The sequence below is a fragment of the Tursiops truncatus genome, chromosome 15 (assembly GCF_011762595.2).
Source record: "Tursiops truncatus isolate mTurTru1 chromosome 15, mTurTru1.mat.Y, whole genome shotgun sequence".
Classification (NCBI taxonomy): domain Eukaryota; kingdom Metazoa; phylum Chordata; class Mammalia; order Artiodactyla; family Delphinidae; genus Tursiops; species Tursiops truncatus.
Genome location: NC_047048.1, coordinates 3,936,641 through 3,957,313, shown reverse-complemented (window position 1 = coordinate 3,957,313; position 20,673 = coordinate 3,936,641). Strand labels below are relative to the sequence as shown.

Genomic DNA, 20,673 nt, shown 5'->3' with positions numbered 1-20,673 from the left:
AGGAATCCCCAGGACCCTAGTCCCGTAGTCAGAGCGATGGTGAAGTACAAAGCTTTAGGATCAGTCGGCCAGGAGCGTGAGCCTTGTGCCAGTTTGCTGAATAAATTAAAATCAAATGGAGCAGTGTGGGGGAGGGCACATAGAAAGGGGACCTTGGATTTCCCTACAGATGAGGGCAGTCCAGGTCGAGTGAACAACATAGAGCCTGAAGTGTTGGGGAAAATCAGGTTAGTCCTGAGACTGGGGGCAAGGGGTGGTGTAGGGGTGAGTATATGAAGAGCTGAGGTTCGTTTCAATAGGTGTGGAGCTAAATTAGTAAATTTAATTTTTTTCTGAACAGACAATATATTCACATGGTTCAAATCTCCCAAACCCTAAAAAGGCTTTTGTCCTCCCCCTCCCCCCATTCCCACCCACTACCTCCATACCTGCTGTTAGATTGTCTCCCTTTCCATGAACTTCAAAGACAAGCAAACCTGCATCTGTATTCTTGTAAATCCCTACATCTTTAAACAGTATTTTCAATCCTGCTTTCTTACTTGCATCTGAACCCAGTCTCTGCTTCAGTACCTGAGTGCCTTCCTTGTTCTCTTTCACAGCTGTGTAATGTTCCACTGCATGAATGTGCCATTTATTTAACTGCTGCCATGTGGATGGACACTTGGGTTGTTGCTATTGATGCCCTGCTTTGGCCAGAACCTCCTCCCAAGAGGGATGCCCTCCGCCACAAACCAACATGTGTTCATGTTTCTCTTTACCCAGCAGGCAACTTCTAAAAAATTAAGGCTGTCCAGTCTTGGCTTGAATGCCTCTGGTGATGGGGAGCTCACTCTGTCCTCTGTCCAAAGCCAATATGGGTGATACGTATTTGCCTTGTTCTAGCTTGGGGGGAGATTGGGGGGTGAGGGAGCCCTGGCTCACAGCAGCTGCTGGGAAAGAGGGGTCTCCTGAGTACAGGGAAAACTACCAGATGGCTGAGTCTCATGAGCATAGATCTTTGGATGAGGGCAGAGGGAAGCATCTCAGTTTTTTTTTAATTATTATTATGATTAATTATTGCCGAAAAGCCAATATAGGAACAAAATCTTAGGTCAGTTTGGCAAAAGAGCATTTTCAAAACTCCTTCCCTGCTCTGCACCCATGTTCCCGCCTCTTCCATTCCCCGAGTCTCAGTTACACTGGGCACTTCTGTGTCCAGTGCAGTCACATGGTCCTGTCTGCAGGCTCCACCTTGGGTCCCTCTGGGGAAGGACAGGAACACGGACGCTGTGTCCCTGGGCCCCACGGGAACCCAGGCGCCACCTGAGCTGCCTGGAACAAGGGCATGGCACGGGGAGAACGGAGGTGCTTGGCTGGGGCCAGGCCTGAGCCGCTCCCAGGCTGGCCGCCGGGCGCCCTCCTGCCTGGTCTGGGCAGGAAAATGAGGCCACCAGGAAGGGCTGCTCAGCTAGGCCTGAACCCAGTTCCCCGAGTGAGGATTCTGAGCCACAAAGACTCAGACTCCTCCCCCGTCCAGCAGGCTTGGAGAATTCCCTGTGCCCACCCACCACTGATGGTCAGGGGCTTCCTGAAATGACATCCTGGGATGCATCCCAGCACAAAAGCCAAGGAGCAGAAGCTGGAGTCAGTAGGCCTTGACTTGGCTCCTGGCTCTGACACACACTTGCCATGGGACCTTTGACAGGTTACTTCACCCTCAGTTTCCTCACCTGTCAAATGGAAATAATAATACATGCAGAGTTCCTCATGGACAACACAGAGGTAGGTATAAAAATGGCACAGTGTTTGTAAAAGCAGCAAACAAATGTCTTTACCTGTCAGAAACCCTCCCTAAAGGAACCTCCCTGGCGGGCCAGTGGTCAGGACTTGGCACTTTCACTGCTGAGGGCCCGGGTTTGATCCCTGGTCAGGGAACTAAGATCTCTCAAGCCATGAAAAAGAACTCCCTATGAAATGACATGATGCCTGGGTTTTGCCTTAAACCATTCCAGACAGGGTGGTGGGCACATGGGATTGCATTCCGTGAGTCTCTCTATTTTTATTTTTTGGCCATGCCTCGTGGCCCTGACCAGGGATCACACCCGGGCCCTTGGCAGTGAAAGTGCGGAGTCCTAACGACGGGACCGCCAGGGAATTCCCGAGTCTCTCTACTTTAACAAATGTTTGGACATTTCCATGATAAAAAGTTTTGGACGAGGACACTAAAAATAAAAAATAAAATACCCCAGTCCTCCCTTCCCCCAAAAAAACGATAGTTGTGGTGGGGAATAGATAGGATGCAATGATTGTGCCAGCAGTGATGGCACGAGAAGAGACAACATACTGTGTTTTTTATGTCTGCCTGAACATGTTCATAACAATAATGAACCCTGACATTCTGACCCTGCATCTTCGCCTGTGCCTTAGTCCTGTCTCCTGTGTGTGCTGTTTCGTTGTGTTTGGACCTCATCCTGCCAGCCCTCTCTGTACCTTTATTCAGGAATGTATTATGTAGGTAGAGATGGAGAGGTGATAGGTAGATGATAGATGATAGATAGGAGATATTGATAGATATTTAGATAGAGAAGTGCATAGCTTTATTTCTGAGGGTTTTGTTAATTTGGCTTTTTTTTTTTTTTTTTTTTTTGCTCTGCCTCTTACTTACATCCCATGACGACTTGGCCCAGTGAATGACCCCCACCCCCTCCATCCCCAGGGCTGTTTCCACCCCATTCTCTCTGGCATGTGGAAGGTCATCAGATTCCTACTAGGCTGTCACATTGACCTGACGTTCCAGGCTTGATCCCAGGGGCAGATGCCTGCCTGGACTAGCTGGGCCCTGACCTGTGCCTGTCCCGGAGCTGAGCCCTCTCACCTGGGCTGGGGCAAAGCTGCGCTGCCCAGGGTCTCCGGCACCTCGGGCTCCCCATGGCTTCTCCTCGAGGAAATCTTCCCAAGCCCCACTTCTCCCAGCCGCCGAGACCCGGGCCCCAGCTCCCACCGCTCCTGGGGTCACTGGTGCTGGGCTCCAGTTGGGAGGCGGGCATTAAACCACTCACAGTCACAGGCGCTGCAGGCACTGTGCCGAGGGCTTTATACGCTTTAACTTTTCGACAACCGGGTGTCATGCCCACTTCACGAATGAGGAGAAGGAGCCTGAGCGGCGGAAGAAACACAACCAAACAGAAAGGAGATTGGTGCCTGCAGGGGCCGGGGAACGGGGAGCGGCTGCTTAATGGGGACGGAGTTCCTTTGGGGGGCGGGGGGGGGGACGACAGTGTTTCGGAACTAAGTAGAGGAACTTCCCCGGCGGTCCAGTGGCTAAGACTCCACGCTTCCACTGCACGGGGCGAGGGTTCGATCCCTGGTGGGGGAACTAAGATCTGACATGCTGTGCAGCACCACCAAAAAATTTTAAAAATTAAAAAAAAAAGAACTAAGTAGAGGTGGTGGCTGCACAACATTGTGAATGTATATACTAAATGCCACAGGATTGTGTGCTTTAAATTTTTATGTTGAGTGAACTTTACCTCAACTTAAGAAACATCAATCAATCTTGGGGAAAAAAAGCACGTAAGCAAGTCACGCAGCTAGGAGTGACAAAATCAAGCCTTAGACTGTCTCCCATTGTCCCCCGCCCCGCCCCCAGCACCTCCCACTCCTTGCTGGGGCTCCCCCTTCATACCAGCTTTGCAGTCTCACACCCTGTCTTTTGCCTTCCAGGATCTCAACGCTAGAAACCTCCTGTCACACCTGACCAGGGCTGCCGGCTTTCAGGGCATGGGCCCTGCACTTGGTCTTGACTGTTGTCCAGGGACCAGGGTTTGAGGCCCCTCGAAGCTTCAGTTCCTCGTCTGCAAAAGGACAGGATGTGACATCCTGGGAGTTTCCCGCCAGCATCACTTAGAGCCGTGAACAGGGGGCTCCCCGTCTTCTCTGAGGCTCACTTTCCCTTCTCTCAAAAGGAGGTAAGTGTGTCCCAGGCATGTGTAAGAGGCCAGAACAGCCATCCACGTTGCAGATGCACAGATGTCAACGGCCCAGCCCCCATAGATGACCGGCCTCGGGGCCCAGAGCCTGTGAATGGTGTCTTTGTTGTTCTGCCCCTGTGGCCCCTCGAGGCAGCCTGGTACGGCCTGCATCCCTGCATCCCTCGCATCCCTCACGAGTGCCCTAAGTGGGAGTAACCGATGGACAGCTGTGCCTTCCAGGGCCACAGGCCACACCCCAGCACTGTCGGGTCAGAGCCAAGGAGGGCAGGACCAGCTGTCACCCCATCTCCAGAAACATCTCTGCCAATAGGGGTTCAGGGCCGCCAGGTTACACGTAGGGAAACTGTGGCCTGGACAGAACAGTGAGGCTCTGGTCCAGCTTTTAGGAGGGACATAGAGCTCTCAGGGGCCCAGTCTGTGGCTCTTCTCAGATTTGCCAAGAGATCTGTGACACCCCCTCCTGCCCCTAAATTGTAACCCTTCTAAGTCAGGAACCAAACCTGTGGGTGCCCACGGCGTGGCCCACGTAGTGAGCTGTCCTGGGCGGTGGGGGAGACCCCAGAGTTAACCGTGAGGTCCAGGAGGGCCCCCAGGAGGAAGTGGTGGCCACGCTGGGTGAATAGGAATTCAGCAGGGCAGAGCCAGGCTGGCTGGAGCAAAGGTACAGAGGCTGACCTGCCCCGTGTCTGTTACCAAAAACGTGTCCCTACAAAGCATTTCTATTTCTGTCGTCCTGGACCAGGAAGCCCCGAGGGGAAGGCCTGGATTGGCCTCAGCGGGCAGCTCAGAGGCCGCACCTGGCCATCCACCTGACAGTGTGGCAGGTGCTGGACCAGCTCTGAGCCCCGAGTGTGTTTTGTAAAGTGAGGCTGTGGCGGCAGTTCCTTGGCAAGTGCCTGGCTAATTAAGAGGGCATTAGCACCCTGGGCAGAAGCCCTCTCCTGCCAAGGCATCCTTGCCAGGAGCAGGGCCGATTCCCTGGCCGTGCCAGGCCTCGGCTAAGCCCCACCTGGCCGCCACCCCACTCCTGCTCCTCAGGGCCTGCGGCCGACCTTCGGGGTCCCCCCGCCCCTCTACCGGTGCCCGTGAACCTCCACAGCACAGGCCGGCCTCTGGCCTCAGGCCTCAGGCCCCGTGTGTCAAATGTGCGTTCATCCACCCTCCCCGAGCCCGCACGGAACCCTTGCTACGTAACGCCCGTAAGTTCGGGGGCATCACGGTCACCTGCGAGGAGCACGGTGCCCGCTCTTCCCCCACCCAGCGGGCTCTGAGCGCTATTCTGATTGACTTCTGACGCCTGGGCGGGGAGAAAGAGTGACGAGCACCTCCACAGGGACGGCAGCCTCGCCCGCCTCCTCCATTACCCCCAACTCATCTACTGGGGCATATCGGCTGCTTCCTCCACGGCAAAGCTGGCCCCGCCTGCCCCGCAGCTTAAAGCTCTCTCAAGGCTCCCCAGTGCCCAGTGCCCTTGGTGGTCCAGCCTCTGTCCATCTCTGCTGCCTCGCTCTCCTCCTCTCCCTGTTCTCCACCTGCAAACCCCTGCTCGTGCAAAAGACCCACCTCAAACATCCCCCATCTCCTCTGGGGAGGCCCCCAGTGTGTGTGGGGGAAACTCTGGCCCTGTTCCCGCAGGTCCGAGCGTCCCAGGGGTCAAGGCAGGCCTCTTTGTGCAGTGATGGAAGTGTTCTGGACCTGCTCTGTCCAATACGGGAGCCTCAGGTCACACATGTGGCTGCGGAGCATTTGAAACGTGGCTGGTGTGACCGAGGAACCTTTCATTTTGCTTCGCTGTGCTTCGCTTACGTGTAAGAAGCGCAGGTCCGGGCACTTCTGCTGCGGCCTGGGCAGCCGGCGCCGCCCCGCCCCGCCCCGCGCTGCCCCGCCCCGCCCCTCCCTGGGAGGCTAGAGCAGAGTTTGGAGCTCGGAGGGATATCCCACGAGTTGACAGATGTGACAACAAGCGTCCAGTGCCTCGGCCAGTTGTTGGTGACTTGCCTCTTTTGCCCTCCCCCCTCACCGGCGGCCAGGACTGTGTCTCCCCACCCCCGACTCCAGTGCCACAGCTGCAGCACCCATGTCGGGCCCTGCAACATGCAGCAAACCCCTGACGCGTGCATCCCTGAGGCCCACCCAGCAGCCAGGCAGCCCCAAGCAAGACAGAGGGACCCAGAGGCAGGAGGGGTGGACACCAGACCCTCCCTCACCTTCCCTGCTGCCCAGGCCTTTCTTGGCTCAATCCTCCGCGGCCCAGGGACCCTCCCCGACTCCAGACCCTGACAGTTCCACAAGTGGGCACATGGCCTCCGACCAGCACTCTGGCTGCTTCCCCGAAAGAGCCTGGGGCGGAATCTGCATAGCATTTCGAGAGCGCCAGCTGCCTGGGGGATTCCAAATGCTCAGACGGGGAAGGGGAACCTTTCACTATGTGCCTGACTCAGGGGTCCTGCCAGCCCCTCTCTACCCCACCCGATGCATGTCCAGCCCCTCCATGGAGCCCACCTGCTCTCCTCAACCTGGGGTCTCCTCCCAAGGCCTCCGTGTACAGCTGGGGTCGGGGGAGAGCCAACTCAAGCCCACTTAGACAAGCCCTGTGCCCCCGCTTGGGGGCTGTGTCAGCCTGGAGGAAAAGAGGCTTTTATTCTTGCCAAAAGCCACAGCCCCCAGCCAGGGCACTTTTTAGCCACCCAGAGGAGCACCTCTTTCTAATTCACACAAAGGCTCTATGCAGGCCAGCAGGATTCTGTCCTCACCCATCGTTCCCTAGGCCATTCATGGATCCCTTTGGAAACACTGTCTTTCAGTCATGAAATCTTCACGGCAAGAAAACCACACAAACAACCAACCAAAAAAATTGGGAGTTCCCTGGTGGCCTAGTGGTTAGGTTCCAGGCTTTCACTACCGTGGCCCAGGTTCAGTCCCTGGTCGAGGAACTGAGATCCTGCAAGCCTTGCAGGGTGGCCAAAAAAAAGAAGAGGGAAAGAAACTTGACTCAACTGGATAAATATCAATAACAAGTCCAGTAGTTATGGCAAGAAATAAGAAGCCCTGAAGAGGGGAGTTTCCTGGGTTGGGTAATTCTGATAATAGCTGGGAAAGGACCCTGGAACTTCCCCTACTCCTCTCTCTACCATCCTTACTGAGTCAGCTTTACTCTCAGGCTGAGCCCCTCAGAGTCACAAAATGGCTACCAGGGTTCCAGACATCACATCTTCCCAGCATCATCTAAACTAGGCTTTTGACAAACCCCTTCTCAGTATCATGTTTTTAAATGCATAAGACAGAATACGTAGCATTACAAAGGAAGCCAATTACATTCAAATTGTCAGCCTATTGTTTCCTTGTGATGTGCTAATATGGACTTTCTTTTAAGTCATTAAATAATACCTAGTGGTGGGTTTAAGAACTACCACTACTTGAGTCCAAACGACATTCTGAAATTTCTGCAATAGAGGTACTATGTTCTGAAACCCTCGATGACAGTGTTGGTGGCAAAGCCACAGGCCCTTCTGGGGTTTGCTGTTCACAATCCTAAAGGAGGGAAATGCTGAACTCAGTCAGCGATGATCAGGATGTGATTGTTTTCTCATCCGAGTTCAGAGACTCCAGACTCCCTAACTCCCGCAGCTCTCTGTGGAAGGCTGTTCTTTCCCAGAGCCCTCCTGCAGACCTTCCCTCACTTCTCTTAGCCAAGCTGACAACGTGCTTCTCCCCAAATCCACACCCCATAGAATGACTATATGGTCCAGCAATTCGACTTCTGGGTATAAGCCCTGTAGAACTGAACGCAGGGACCTGAACAGGTATCTGCACACCCATGTTCACAGCACCGTTTATTCACAGTAGCCAGAAAGTGGAAGGAACCCAAGTGACCATTGACAGCTTTTTTTTTTTTTTTTTGGCCACGCTGAGCGGCTTGTGGGATCTTAGTTCCCTGACCAGGGATTGAACCCGTGCCCCCAGCAGTGGAAGCGTGGAGTCTTAACCAGTGGACCACCAGGGAAGTCCCACTGACAGCTGAGTAGATAAACGAAATGTGGTCCATCATACAATGAAATGTCATCTAGCCTTAAAAAGGAATGAAATTCTGAGACCTGCTACAACAGGAATGGACCTTGAGGACAGTATGCTCAGTGAACACGAAAGGACAAATACTGTAGGATTCTGCTTATATGAGGTCCCTGGAGGAGCCACGTGCAGAGAGACAGAAGGTGGAATGGTGGTGGCCGGGGGTTGAGTGAGGGGGAAAAAATAAAACAAAGAGAACTTACTGCTGCCTAACCTTGTGACTTTCTCTGACGCCACAGTAAGGAAGATGGCAAAGTTCTGGAACAGGACCGACACGCAGGTGGATGGAATAGAAGATTGAGCCCAATTGACTTATCCAGTCATTTGATTTTCACCAAAGGTGCCAAAGAAATAGAGGTCAGCACACGGATGGGGCAGCGGTCTCCGAGCAGGGCTGTGGGCAGCTGCAGCCACCGGGGTGCAGGCCCTTGCTCATCCTCTGTCTTCCTTTCTCTCTCGAGCCTCAGCGTTGTCCTCTGTGAAATGGGTACCATACTGCCCACCTCAGAGGGCTGTGGGGAAATGTCCTGAAAAAGATATGTGTCCACGGGAGCCTGCAGGGCAGGAGGAGTTCAGGGACCACCTGGGGTTTGGTCTGGGGTGCACGGGGGCGGGGTGGGGGGAGACAGGGTGGTGGAGAGGCCGGAGCCTGCAGGTCTGTGCTCAGGGTTTATCCTGGGAGTGCTGGGGAGCCATGGAAGGTTTCAGTGGGAGTGTGGCGTGCTCCTGTTGACACCTGGGGAAGTCAGATGGGAGGAGCAGGCCCCGGGGCTGAGATGGGCAGGAGGTGCCGTGTACAAGAGGGTGAGTCAGCATGCTGGGGCGCGGGGGCCTCGGAGCCCCACATCCCGAGGGTCACAAGGACCAAACAGGGCCCAGAGGATGTGCTCAGAAAGCAGTTTCTGTTTTGGGGGGAAGAACTTTGACACCGTCTGAGGGGCTGGAAGGGGGCAGCATGAGTAGGACCAGACAGGCACCTGGGGGAGGGTCACAAGCCTGCTCAGATCACACTGGCTGGGACCCCACAGTTCCTCCTGCCTCCCCGCTGCCGTCCCCAGACTCCCACCGCCCTCTAGCCCTCACCCCACAGGCGGTGACCAGCAGGAAGGCAGCGGAGGGGAAGACGGGGTGCGGAGGCTGGGAAGTGCCCGCAGGGGGCAGTTCCCTCCCAGCAGCTCTGGCTGGGCCCTGGCAGGCATCGTGCAGTGGCCAGCGGGCTGCAGTGTCCCTTGCCTTGTCTCTGGCCTAGTTATGGATTTTTTTTATAAAACCTGTGCAAGGCAAACCCTAACAGGAAAGCCTTAGAAGCCAGTGTCTCCGGGCACCCCAGGGTCTGCGCACAGTGACGGTGGAGCCGCTGTTGAGCTGATTCCTGCAGCATCAGTGTCACTGAGGAGCCAGGCTCAGAGCACCTCTGGGGGCAGAGGGACGGAGGCCCCTCCCTACCATCTGCGGTGACCCCCAGCCCTGGGTAGGAGGGTCTCCGTCCACTCTCAGCAGCGCCTCTTCAAGGAGGACAGTGGGGCTCAGAGAGGTGCAGTGACTTGCTCAGGGATGCCCAGCTAGTCCGGGAGGGGTCCCAAACCTGTGCTCTGTGAGGAGACCTCACCCGCGTGCCCCCAGTGCCTCAGTTTCCCCTCTGTTCCCAGATGAGTGCTCCAAGTCTCCGTAGATGGGTTTCCTGGGGCTGCCATAACAAATTACCACAAACTAGTTGGCTTAAAACAACAGGAATTTATTTTCCCACAGTTCTGGAGTCCAGGGGTGGAAGTCAAGGTGTCGGCAGGGCCGTGCTCCCTCCAGAGGCTCCAGGGAAGGCTCCTTCCTGCCTCTTTCGGGCTCTGGTGGCCCCGGGTGTTCCTTGGCTTGTGGCCAAATCACCCCATCTCTTCCTCTGCCTTCACAAGACCTCCTTCCTGGCGTCTCTCTGGGTCCCAATCTCCCTCTCCTTTCTCTTATAAAGACACCAGCCAATGGATGGAGGGGCCGCCCCCAACCCAGGCTCTCATCCGAGATCCCTAAATAATGACACCTGCCAAGATCCTATTTCCTATCCTAAGGTCACATTCTGAGGTTCCAATGGGAAATGAATTTGAGGGGGGGTCACAGTTCAACCCAGTCCAGTTCAGATGTGGGCCTCGCTCAGGTGCCCCTTTCCCTCTGCAGCCCCTGGGAACCCCGGCATCATTCCCGCCATTTGTGGGCTGCTCCAAGGTAAGGACCCGGCCGTCGTGGTGGCCACAGCATCTCTGTGCTCCGTCCAGAGTCTGGCTTGTTAAATTCCCCATGAGGGCGCGGCAACTCCACCACCACGATGACCCCACAGATGGGAAGGAGCGCGTGCTGGGTGACTCCTTTTAGGAAGTTCAAGAACAGTCAAAGCTAGTCGGGGAGGTGCTGGCCAGGTGGGGCTCCAGGGGGCTTCTAGGAGCTGGAAATGTTCGGTGTCAGCCACAGACGTAACTTTAACTGTTCCAGCGGCCTCATTGACACGGTAAAAATAAACCAGTGAAATCAATTTTAATAATATATCTTATTGAACCCATGAGTATGCCCCAAATATGATCATTTCAATATGTAATCAATATAAAAGTTACTGAGAAATTTTTAGGTTCTCCTTGCCCTCCAAACTAAGCCATCTGGCCCACCTACACTCCGTCAAGCCGCACCTGGCCCGCTCCCACCACAGGCCCATCCTGGGCTCCACAGGCTGACATCTCGGCTGGACACATCTCAACAGACACATACTTGTACTCAAGGTAGGTGCACTTTGTGTTGGAAGAAAGAGAGAAAGAGAAATAGACGCGGGGGGCGAGGGAGGGAGGAAGGAAGATGTTGTCCTTGAGTCACTGAGTCCCTGAGTCAGGAGGGGGGCTCTGGTGACCGACCAGGCACAGCCTTCGGGCCTCCCTTCCACAAAAGGTGCAGAGTAATGGGGACCAGAGGCCCTGGAGGCTGTGGGGGGCCATCCTTGGGGAAGCCCCCCTCCTCCAGGCAGCTGCCAGAGGCTGTGATTCCACTGGGCCCCCATCCAGCCCCTTATCTCCCTCAGCTGGTAGCCCATTGTCTTGGAAGGAAGGGAAGGGCAGAGGAGAGTCCCCGAGGCCCCTGCCCTGCCCCACCCTCCCCCAGGCTCCCCCACTCCACCCCACCACCACCCCACCCCACCCCCGCCATTCCAGCTTCCCCACCTGTCTCTGCCCTGGACTGGCCCCTGGAAGCCCCAGACCTCCTCCCAGGACAGCACGAAGATGAGTGGGGAGGACCCTGCATCACGTTAAACTGAAAGGAATTGCATTCTTTAAAAACTGCACGCTTGGCGTGAGTTTTCAAGATAAAGCGAGAAACAGAGAAGACCTCTTCCTTCCTCTCCCCTTTGCCCCTTCTTTCATTTCCCTTCTGGAACAGCTGAGTCCTAAAGCCACTGGCTGGGGCAGAGCAAGGTGGGCTTCCATGCACAGGGTGGAGAGGGCTCCCATGGGGGTGTGTGCAGGAGTTGGGTGGCCGGCTTGCGGACATGAAGCCAGGTGGCAGAGGGTGGTGGCTGTACCCTGCATTGACCCTGGAGGTGGCAGGAGGGGTTGGATTCTCATGTTCAGGAGAAAGAATCGAGAGGCCCCAGCAACGAGCCCGGGAAGTGGAGAGGGCAGGAGGGGGCTTCCTCCAGGAGGGCAGGGCCACTGACTGGGCTGAGGACAAGGGGACAGCCCTGACCCCTCACCTGGAGATGTACCACACGCCTCAAGCTTGAATCCAGGGGTCCTGGCCAGTGTTCCCGCCACCCACCCACCCTCTCCCAAAACTTCAGAAGTGCCGTCAGCTTTGAAACAGTTTAAGGTGTTTCTGGGAAGCATGAGGTCCTCAAGCCCACCCACACCCCTTGCTGGTCCTTGCCGGGCACTGGGAGGCCCTGCCCGGGCATGGCCCGAATGTCCCCTCACACCCACGCTTCCCGGGGCAGCCTGGACCCTCACCCCAGCTTGCCCTCGTGGCTCTTCACAGTGCTGCATGTCCACCCCTACTGGGTGCCTGGCACGGGCAGGGTCTCATGTAATCCTCACAGCTGTTACCAACCCATTTTACAGATAAGGAAAGTTTCAAGGAGGCAAAACTTGCCTGGGAGGTGGAGGTGGGAACAAAGCCTGTACACGCTCTCTAGACACCACGGCCAGGTTTTCTTGCTCAAATCTCCTCCTCCAGACACGAAACCTTAAAACTAAATATGTGATTTGCATTTACGGCTTCAGGATGTATCTGCTGGATCCTGCTGTTGTTTGGGATCGAGCCCATCACTGATAAAGAAAATAAAATTCTGAACAAAGAATCTCGACTACATTAAAATGGCTCACGTTCTGACCATAAACAGTAAATAAATCAAATCAAATCCAATCCCCTCCCTCAGCCTGCAGGCGACCCTTCCCTGACTTAGCTGCTGAGTCTCAGGTGTGCAGGGAGGAAGGGGGGGAGGAGGCGCCGATGATCACACCGACCACAGCCCTCTCCCCCCTCTTCCCACACCTCATTATTTTTTTTTCGGCTACTCCTGACTGCTGTGTGACTTGGCCCAGGCTACCTACCCTCTGTGAGCCTCAGTTTTCTCATCTGTAACAGCTTCACAATCAAGTAACTCGAAATCGGTGAGTCCACCCACCCCCACCTCAGCACGAAGGGCAGGGAGGGGAAACAGCGGCGTGACAGAGTGGCGGGGCCTAGAGGGTAAGTTCCTAGGTGGGAATGGAGCCGGGGCGGGGGGGCGGGGCGCGAGGTCTGGGTAGGGAGAACCGGGTTTTCCCAAAGCGGAACCCCCCAAGGCCTGAGTCAGCGCATCTGGGGCTCACAACAACCTCGACCGCAGTTACTATTACAACCCCCAGGCTGAGACTCAACCGGGTCGCCTCGGTCGGGGCGAGAGCGGGGCTTGCAACCTTGGGACCCAGCCCCCCCAAATTCCTTGCAGTCTGCGGTGGGGGTGGGCTGAGCGGGCCCCTTTCTTTGTGCGGGCGGGAGGGCGCGGTCTAGCGGAGATAGACCAATCCGGGGAGGCCCCAGCTCTGGGAAGCCAATGGCGGGGCTGTGGCCGGGACGTGGGCGGGGCCTGTGGGGGAGTGGGCGGGGCTCCTGCTACCTGCTGTAGTTGAGGTTCCTTTGGGGTCCTGCAGAGGCCGTCGGGTGCCCCAGGGGAGAAGGAGGGGCTAGGGAGAGGGGTGCCACGGGGGGAAGGGGCCTGGGATCCAGCAGTGGGATCAGGGCGAGCAGAGGCCCCGCCCGCGATGGGGAAGCCCCTGACTCTGGGCGCGGCTAGGAAGGGGGCGCCCCGGGGTCCGCGAGGCCCTGCAGAGCCTCGCCCGGACCGCCCCAGCGGATCCCGCGCCCCCCGGGTCCCTCCTCCCTTTGCAACTCCTGCTACCCGATTACTTCCCGAACCGGCTGAGTCCCGAGACGGCCCTTCCCGTCCCCTTCCGCGAGCAGCCTCCCCTCCCCCCTGGTTTCCTGCTGGCGGAGGCGGCAGTTAGAGCAGTAGGAGGTTTGGGGAGCTTGGAGGCTTCTGGTAGGGCCTGAGTGGCTTCGTTCTGGGTGTGGTTTCCGGAGTCCTGGGGTTGGAGCCCCCTCACCAAGGTCCTCCAGCTGCATCCTCACCCAGAGCCCCTTCCGCCCTCCACACCTGAGCTACTGCACCCGCTGCCAGCCAGACAGTCCCCAAGCCTGGGTGATTACACCAGCGCAACCGCCTAAGGGATTTCCTTGTCAATCTCCTCTTTTCCCTCCATTGTTCTTCCTCGGGCTCCTTCCCCACATCCATCCCTCCCCTTCTTTTTAGGGACAGTCCAGGTGTTCATTCCACTCTCTGCTCCTCTCAACTCCTGAGCCTTGGGCCAACCCCTACTCTCACCTCCCCATCCAGGTCACCTCCCCATCCAGGTCATCATCGCTCCAGGGATGGGCCTGTGACCTAAACTGCCCAATCTGGAGAGCCCTCGGGGCATGCTTGGCACCCTGGCCCAGAGCACTGCTGTTCTACTCCAAGTCACTATGGCCTATGCATGTGCCACCTGGACCTGCAGCAAGCATTTGGCCACCCGGTACACAGAGCTGACCCATGGAGAAGACAGTGCTTAGAGAGACAGAAATCGAGCCAGAGCCCTGATCATACCATACCTCACATCCCATTACCTCTAGACAGCTACAGAAGCCAGTATTTGTTGTTCTAGACAAGGTACGTTGGTATTTTCCATTTCTTGCAACATGAAGACCTAGAAATGAAGCCCAGAGAAGGACTGCATTATGTGTACGGGGCCCACCTAAGGATTATCTAATTCTCTAGGAAACTTCTGTTTGCCTTGCTATTTACTTTTTGTTTTTTTAAGATTTATTTATTATTCATTTATTTATTTTTGGCTGCGTCGGGTCTTAGTTGTGGCACGCGGGCTTCTCTCTAGTTGTAGCCTGCGGGTTTTCTCTTCTCTAGTTGAGGTGCACAAGCTCCAAGGTGCGTGGGCTCTGTAGTTGTGGCGCGCGGGTTCCAGAGCGCTTGGGCTCTGTAGTTTGCGGCAGGCAGGCTCTAGTTGAGATGCGTGAGCTCAGTAGTTGTGGTGCACGGGCTGAGTCAGTTCCCTGACCAGGGATCGAACCTGGCGTCCCCTGCATTGTAAGGCGGATTCTTTGCCACTGGACCACCAGGGAAGTCCGTACTTTTTTATTTATATGTAAATTTTATTTATTTATTTTTGGCTGTGTTGGGTCTTCATTACGCACTGGCTTTCTCTAGTTGCGGCGAGCAGGGGCTACTCTTCGTTGCGGTGTACGGGCCTCTCATCGTGGTGGCTTCTCTTGTTTCGGAGCGTGAGCTCTAGGTGCGCGGGAAGCCCTGAGCCTTTATTTAAAAGTAAACAGCAAGGGCTTCCTTGGTGGCGCAGTGGTTAAGAATCTGCCTGCCAATGCAAGGGGCACAGCTTCAAGCCCTGGTCCGGGAAGATCCCACATGCTGCAAAGCAACTAAGCCCACGAGCCACAACTACTGAGCCCATGTGCCACAACTACTGCAGCCTGCACGCCTACAGCCCGCGGTCTGCAACAAGAGAAGCCACCGCAATGAGAAGCCCGCGCACTGCAACGAAGAGTAGCCCCCACTCGCCGCAACTAGAGAAAGCCCGTGCGCAGCAACAAAGACCCAATGCAGCCAAAAATAAAAATAAATTTATATTAACAAATAAATAAAAAATAAGTAAGGGCTCAAACTTGAAGTTACAGGTTAACTTGTGGATTTGTGTCTGAGATGAAAGATAACACCAAAGGTTAACTCTTGGTTGCCCAAAAGGACACGAGTCAGGTTTGGGCAGCTTTTGAAATCAAATTTAGGCATCTTATCCTAGCACTTTTAATGGACTGTATAAACCCCAGTTCCACAAATGCTCTTCGCGTGAATTTTACCCCCTTACTGTTCCCTCATTCATTAATGAGTTGAACTAAATCTCTCACAAATGTTCATGTTCTAATTATGTGAGAGTCATGATCTTAGCTTTTCAAAAATCATGCTTTGACACCTGCCTCCCAGCACAGGGCCTTTCTATCTCCCGACCTTGATCAAGTCTGGGCAGGGTGGGAGGTCAAGGCCTGGTTCTCCCCAAGTGCTCACCCCCCACCATTGCTGCCAGGCCAGAGTCACTGCCCGGCCCACCTTAGCACCTGTGCCCAGACCTCCTTATTTATGCCTTTCTGACCTAAGAAGCTTGGAAGGTGCTACTCGTCCAGCGCCCCACATACGCCGTTCCTGATCTCCACCTGCCAGGGAATGTCCAGCTGCTACTGGCATGCAGGTTCAAGCTGAGGCCCCAGATTTTGTCCCAAGGGCCCTGGGGAGCTTCGGATAATGTTAGGTTGGAAGCAGACAGGCAGGCCTACTGTGTCCCCAGGCTAGGCACAGCCCACAGTGACCTCTCAGTATCTGTCAATGCCAGAGTGAAATGCCAGTGGAGCAAGGACACCATGCTGAGACAAAATGTGGCCAGTCCCAAGCTGGACGAGGCTAGGACATCACCCACCCCATCTACTCCACTTGCCAAATTCCACCCTCTTACCCGAGAAGTGAACTTGTTTTGTTCTGTACTTGTTGGAACCAGTCCCACCTTCCAGCCTAGAATTCCCTCTCCCCTCCGCTCCACATTCTACTCACTTTTCAAGGCCCTATTTAAATCTCCCTGCTCTGATAAGCACCCCAGCCACTTCTCACCTGTCACCCCGCCAGGACAGAGACCTCTGGCCCTGCTCTGGACCCCCAACTCAGAAAGATGAGGCGAGTTCAGTCATAACTTGACATATATATACATATATGTCACATAAATACATATATGTATTGACTCTTAATTTTGCATTTTTGAATGCGGTACTTTTGGCTGGGGGCGGGGGTGTCCAAACGGCTTCTCAGTGGATCTGGGGTGGCTTCCCGAGCAGCGCCTTCTCAAGGACAAGTCCAGCCCCGCCCAGCTTGGCTTGGCAGGCGCGTCTCCAGTGCCACCTGGAGGCCGCCAGGCGCCCCGCAGCCCGATCGGGCGGTGGAAAGGGCAGTGGGGTCCCGGTGGGCGGTCAGATCCTGGGCGGGGTCCTCCCTTCTCCGGCCCCGAGGAGGGAACAGGCCGTGTGTTTTGTCTTGGTAGTGGGGGACGTCTTCCCTAAGGAGGGCAAGTTGGAGCTGGGCCATGCAGTACTTATTAATTCGCCTTCTCAGTCCAGCCACCCCGGGGTGCAAGGCCAGAGCAAGCTCTCGCCCTGAATTAGGTGGACCGCGCGCAGCTTACTCCAGCAAGCCTCATTCTTGGGGTTGTTGCACCCGTTTTATGCACTGGAAAACTGAGGCTCATTCTTAGAATGTTTGCGCCACAGCCCCAGTCCAGTGCTCAGACCTTCTTAACTCAAGCCTGCCCTGGCTCCCCCTCGGAAATGCCCAGTCTGCCAGGAGCGACTTTAAGCTCGAATGCCTGCTGACTGAACGATTCCCTTTATTTAGAGGAAGAAGTTAGTCCCAGAGAGGCCCTGATCCGGCTGACTCACTCAGGAGTCCGGACTGGGCCAACTCTGCTCCCCAGCCCCCGGCCAAAGGCCTGGGCTCCCCCCGGGGGCTGAAAAGAGAGGCAGCCTCCACCGCACCCCAGTTCCTTCCAGTCTGCCCCACCCCCACCCAAATCCGGGCTCAAGGATGGAGGTTCCAGGAGGATGGGAGAAGTCCCCGCCCCGCGCCAGGTTTCCCGCTCCCTCCCTCTCTCCCTGAATCCTCCGGCTGTACGCCCACCGCCGCCCCGCTTTCCTCCGCTCCCGCTGGCGCTTGCCCGAGCCAACAGGGATAGGGTGGAGAACTCCAGGGTGGGTGTGCGCCGCCGTCAGCCAGAGCTTGGGGGTGGGCCCTCTGCTCGGGCACCGCCCCCTCCCCAGACTATTTGGAGCATCCCTCCCGCCCACACCCAGCTCCCAGGAATTCCGCTGAGTCACTTCCGAGGCTGCAGCTGCAATCACGGTGAAAACAATAAGCGTCATTCAATTCACTAGGCAGCGGCCCAGCGCTCACCTGGGAGGCTCGGCCACTAGCCTGTTTAAACGCCTCTACGTGGCCAACGAGGCCAACCCCACCTCATCCCCTGCCGTTCTCCCCTAGTGCAAGTGGCCACGCAGCCTCCCGCCTCAGGGCCTTTGCACTCTCTGTGCCCTCAGCCTGGCACACACTTCCCCAGGGCATCTGTAGCCTGTGCATCCTCCCCATGGTCACTGCCAAGGCCTCTGCTCCCGTGGGGATGTGTCAGGGAAGAGCGAGGGAGCATCTACGTGCCTGACCCGCAGATGTTCGTGTGGGCATTTGTATTGGAAAAAATGTGCAGGTGCAAACTGCAAACCGGGAGCGCCACGCGCTGCGTGGTGCAAGTGGACAGGTGTATGTGTTCGTCTGACCGTGTAAGAGGCTGCCCTGGGCAACGTGGGGACGGGTGCGCCGAGCTTGCATTCCGCGAATCCCCCGCCATCCCGGATGTCGGTCTCGGAGCTATTGTCTCCCAGCTCCAAGCCCACCCTTCTCAGCGAGGCTCCGGCTGAGGTCTGTAAACTACGATTCCCAGAATCCCTGGCCGACCCGGAATTCCTGCTGGGTTCGGCCAATAGGAGGCGCCGGGGCTCTTAACAGTTCGGGTGTTGTGGGTGGACCCATGTGGCTGCGTTTAGCATCTGAAGATACTTAGGGCGACCCTTCTCAGAATCATGCTTTTTTTTTAATTTAAAAAAATACTTATTTACTTGGCTGCATGGGGTCTTCTTTGCGGCATGCGGGATGGAACCTGGGCCCCCTGCATTGGTAGCGTGGAGTCTTAACCACTGGACCACCAGGGAAGTCCCAGAATCATGCTTTTAAGAAAAGAAAATTTAAGACTTTCAGTTGTGTGTATTGTATTCTGTATTTTTTAAGTTGTGGTAAACACATAAAATTTGCCTTCTTAGCCCATTTTAACTGCACAGTTTAAGACATTCACACTATTGTGAAACAGCTCTTGAGAACTTCTTCATTTTGCAAACTTGAAACTCTATACCCAATAAATTCCCCTTCTCGCCCTGCCCCCAGCCCCTGGTAAAACACCCTTCTACTTTCTCTTTCTGTTTGACTACGTTAGCTGTTTCATGTCAGTGGAATCATACAGTATTTGTCCTTTTGTGGCTGTCTTATTCACTTAGCATAATGCCCTCAAGGTTCATCCACCTTGTACCATGTGTCAGAATTTCCTTCCCTCTAAAAGGCAAAATCATATTCCATTGTATATATGTTCCCATTTTGTTTATGCATTCATCCATCCACAGACAATGAGAATCATGCCTTTAAGTGCATAAAATAAAATGCATAGAATTACAAAGGAATATACAAAAGGAAACTATCAATCGCAGTTGTCAACAATTTGAAATCACAAATGTGTGATACAGTAACTGATAAAAGTACTTCTTTATTAATGCATTAAATAACATATCTCAAGCCTAGAAACTCGAGACTGTGGGGACTCCAGTGGGATTTCTGGTCCACCAGACCTGGAGTTTTCCAATTTTATAGCTCAAGTGATACGTTAGTATGTGGCCCATCTACTTCATTCCTAAGAACACCACGATCCATTAGCCTCCATCAGAAATTCCTGCAGGAAAAAAAAAAAAATCCTGCAGGCCAGAACTTTCTGGAAATAGCTCCATCTCTGTGTAATGTGCTCACCTTGTCTCTAGAGCTTAAGGGTCACCGCTCAGCCTCTACCGTTCGGGGTACCATCAGCCCCCTGAGATCAGGAGCCCACGGCAGTGCAGCGCCACCCCCTCATGCCAGCCCACAGAGCACGGCCGCTGGTGCCTGGGGTTGCTGGCGCTGCCTCGCCGCTACATTTCTCAGAGACATGCAGGTCACACGTGACAAATCACTCTCTTCTGATTCTTCCTTCAGTTATGCCTGGGAAGTTCTCGCACATCTGCCTCACTGAATGTAGACCACTGATGGGATGCAACTTCAGACAACAGACCAAGCAAATTGTTGGAGGTCCTTTCAGTTGCACCAGCTGACACATTACATTCTGACTCTCTGGGATGCACATTCATGCCTGTAAATCCAGCCCAATCCAGTGTCACAGTGCCCCAGTGTCACCCCCACGGGCCTAATACCTGTACAGTCCATCTCCATAGAGCCCCAGGTTTCTGTTGATGGAAACTAGCAACATTTGTCTCTCTTGGAATATAAGCTGTTTCCTCCGGGTCAACTTTGACCTCTGAGCCTCTGGGGCATGCTGAAATCTGACCCTAGTTCTGGGGCTGAAGGCCACAGGGATGGTGGAGCTAAAGCCTGTAAGAGGTTCCCTTCAGGTGAGGGTGTTAAAGCACCTTGCAGCCAGGGAAGGTTGGATTCCTCAGATACTGCAGGAGGGGCTGCCTTTGCCAGCCAGGGAGGCTGAGAAACCCAGATTCTCAGCTTCGTCTGTATCCACCCAGGTGTGCAGACTCAGGGTGCCCAGTTCCATCGTGCACTCGTGTGCATGAGAGGTGGGCATGCCTGGTACCCTCTAGACCTCAGTTTCCTCATCTGGAAAAGGGGGAGAGAAATGTCTGCCCCAACAGTGTGGCTGGGAGGCTGCAGCTGGAGCGTTTGGTGGGTGGATGACGGCTGGGCCGTAGGGCAGCTAAGGACACTCCTCTTGCCTGATACTTTGCCATGGCCACTTCTTGTCCAGCAAGGCCTGGGGGAGGCAGGGCCTGCGGAGGTGAGGGAGGGTTGGGAAAGGGGTACCATGAAGGGGGGTGCCTATGGAGGTCTGGGCCGTACAGGGAGAATCCAGCCAGTCCCTAATTCATCGTGTGGGGACATCACAGGTCCACCTGGCCAGGGAAGAAAATATCCCCACTAGAGGGCACCCGAGAGCAGTGTCTTCCCGCTGGTCCTGCCCTCCGGCCTGCCCCAGCTGGCTGTCATTCACTTATCCTCTCTGCTCCCCCAACCGCCCCCAACCCCCCCTTCCTTGGGCCCCTACCTCTCCTTCCTACTCCCAGGGCCTCCCCTTCACTTGGGCTGCTTCATGCCCGCTACCTACTCTGTTGTCCCCTGGCCACGCTTCTGTCAATTCTCTCTTGTTCATACCTGCCC

General features: G+C 55.3%; 1 long non-coding RNA gene across 2 annotated transcripts; it reads left to right on the top strand.

Moving 5' to 3' along the window:
* Positions 1-3,418: 3,418 nt before the first annotated feature.
* Positions 3,419-18,719, top strand: LOC117308116 (uncharacterized). 2 transcript variants are annotated; one of them, XR_012325957.1, is made up of 5 exons: positions 3,419-3,947; positions 8,279-8,396; positions 10,206-10,798; positions 12,608-12,676; positions 13,942-18,719. It is a non-coding gene; the product is annotated as an uncharacterized lncRNA (long non-coding RNA). The 2 variants fall into 2 exon arrangements; XR_004522082.2 differs by lacking the exon at positions 13,942-18,719 and having other exon boundaries at positions 3,421-3,947; positions 12,608-13,126.
* Positions 18,720-20,673: the final 1,954 nt, after the last annotated feature.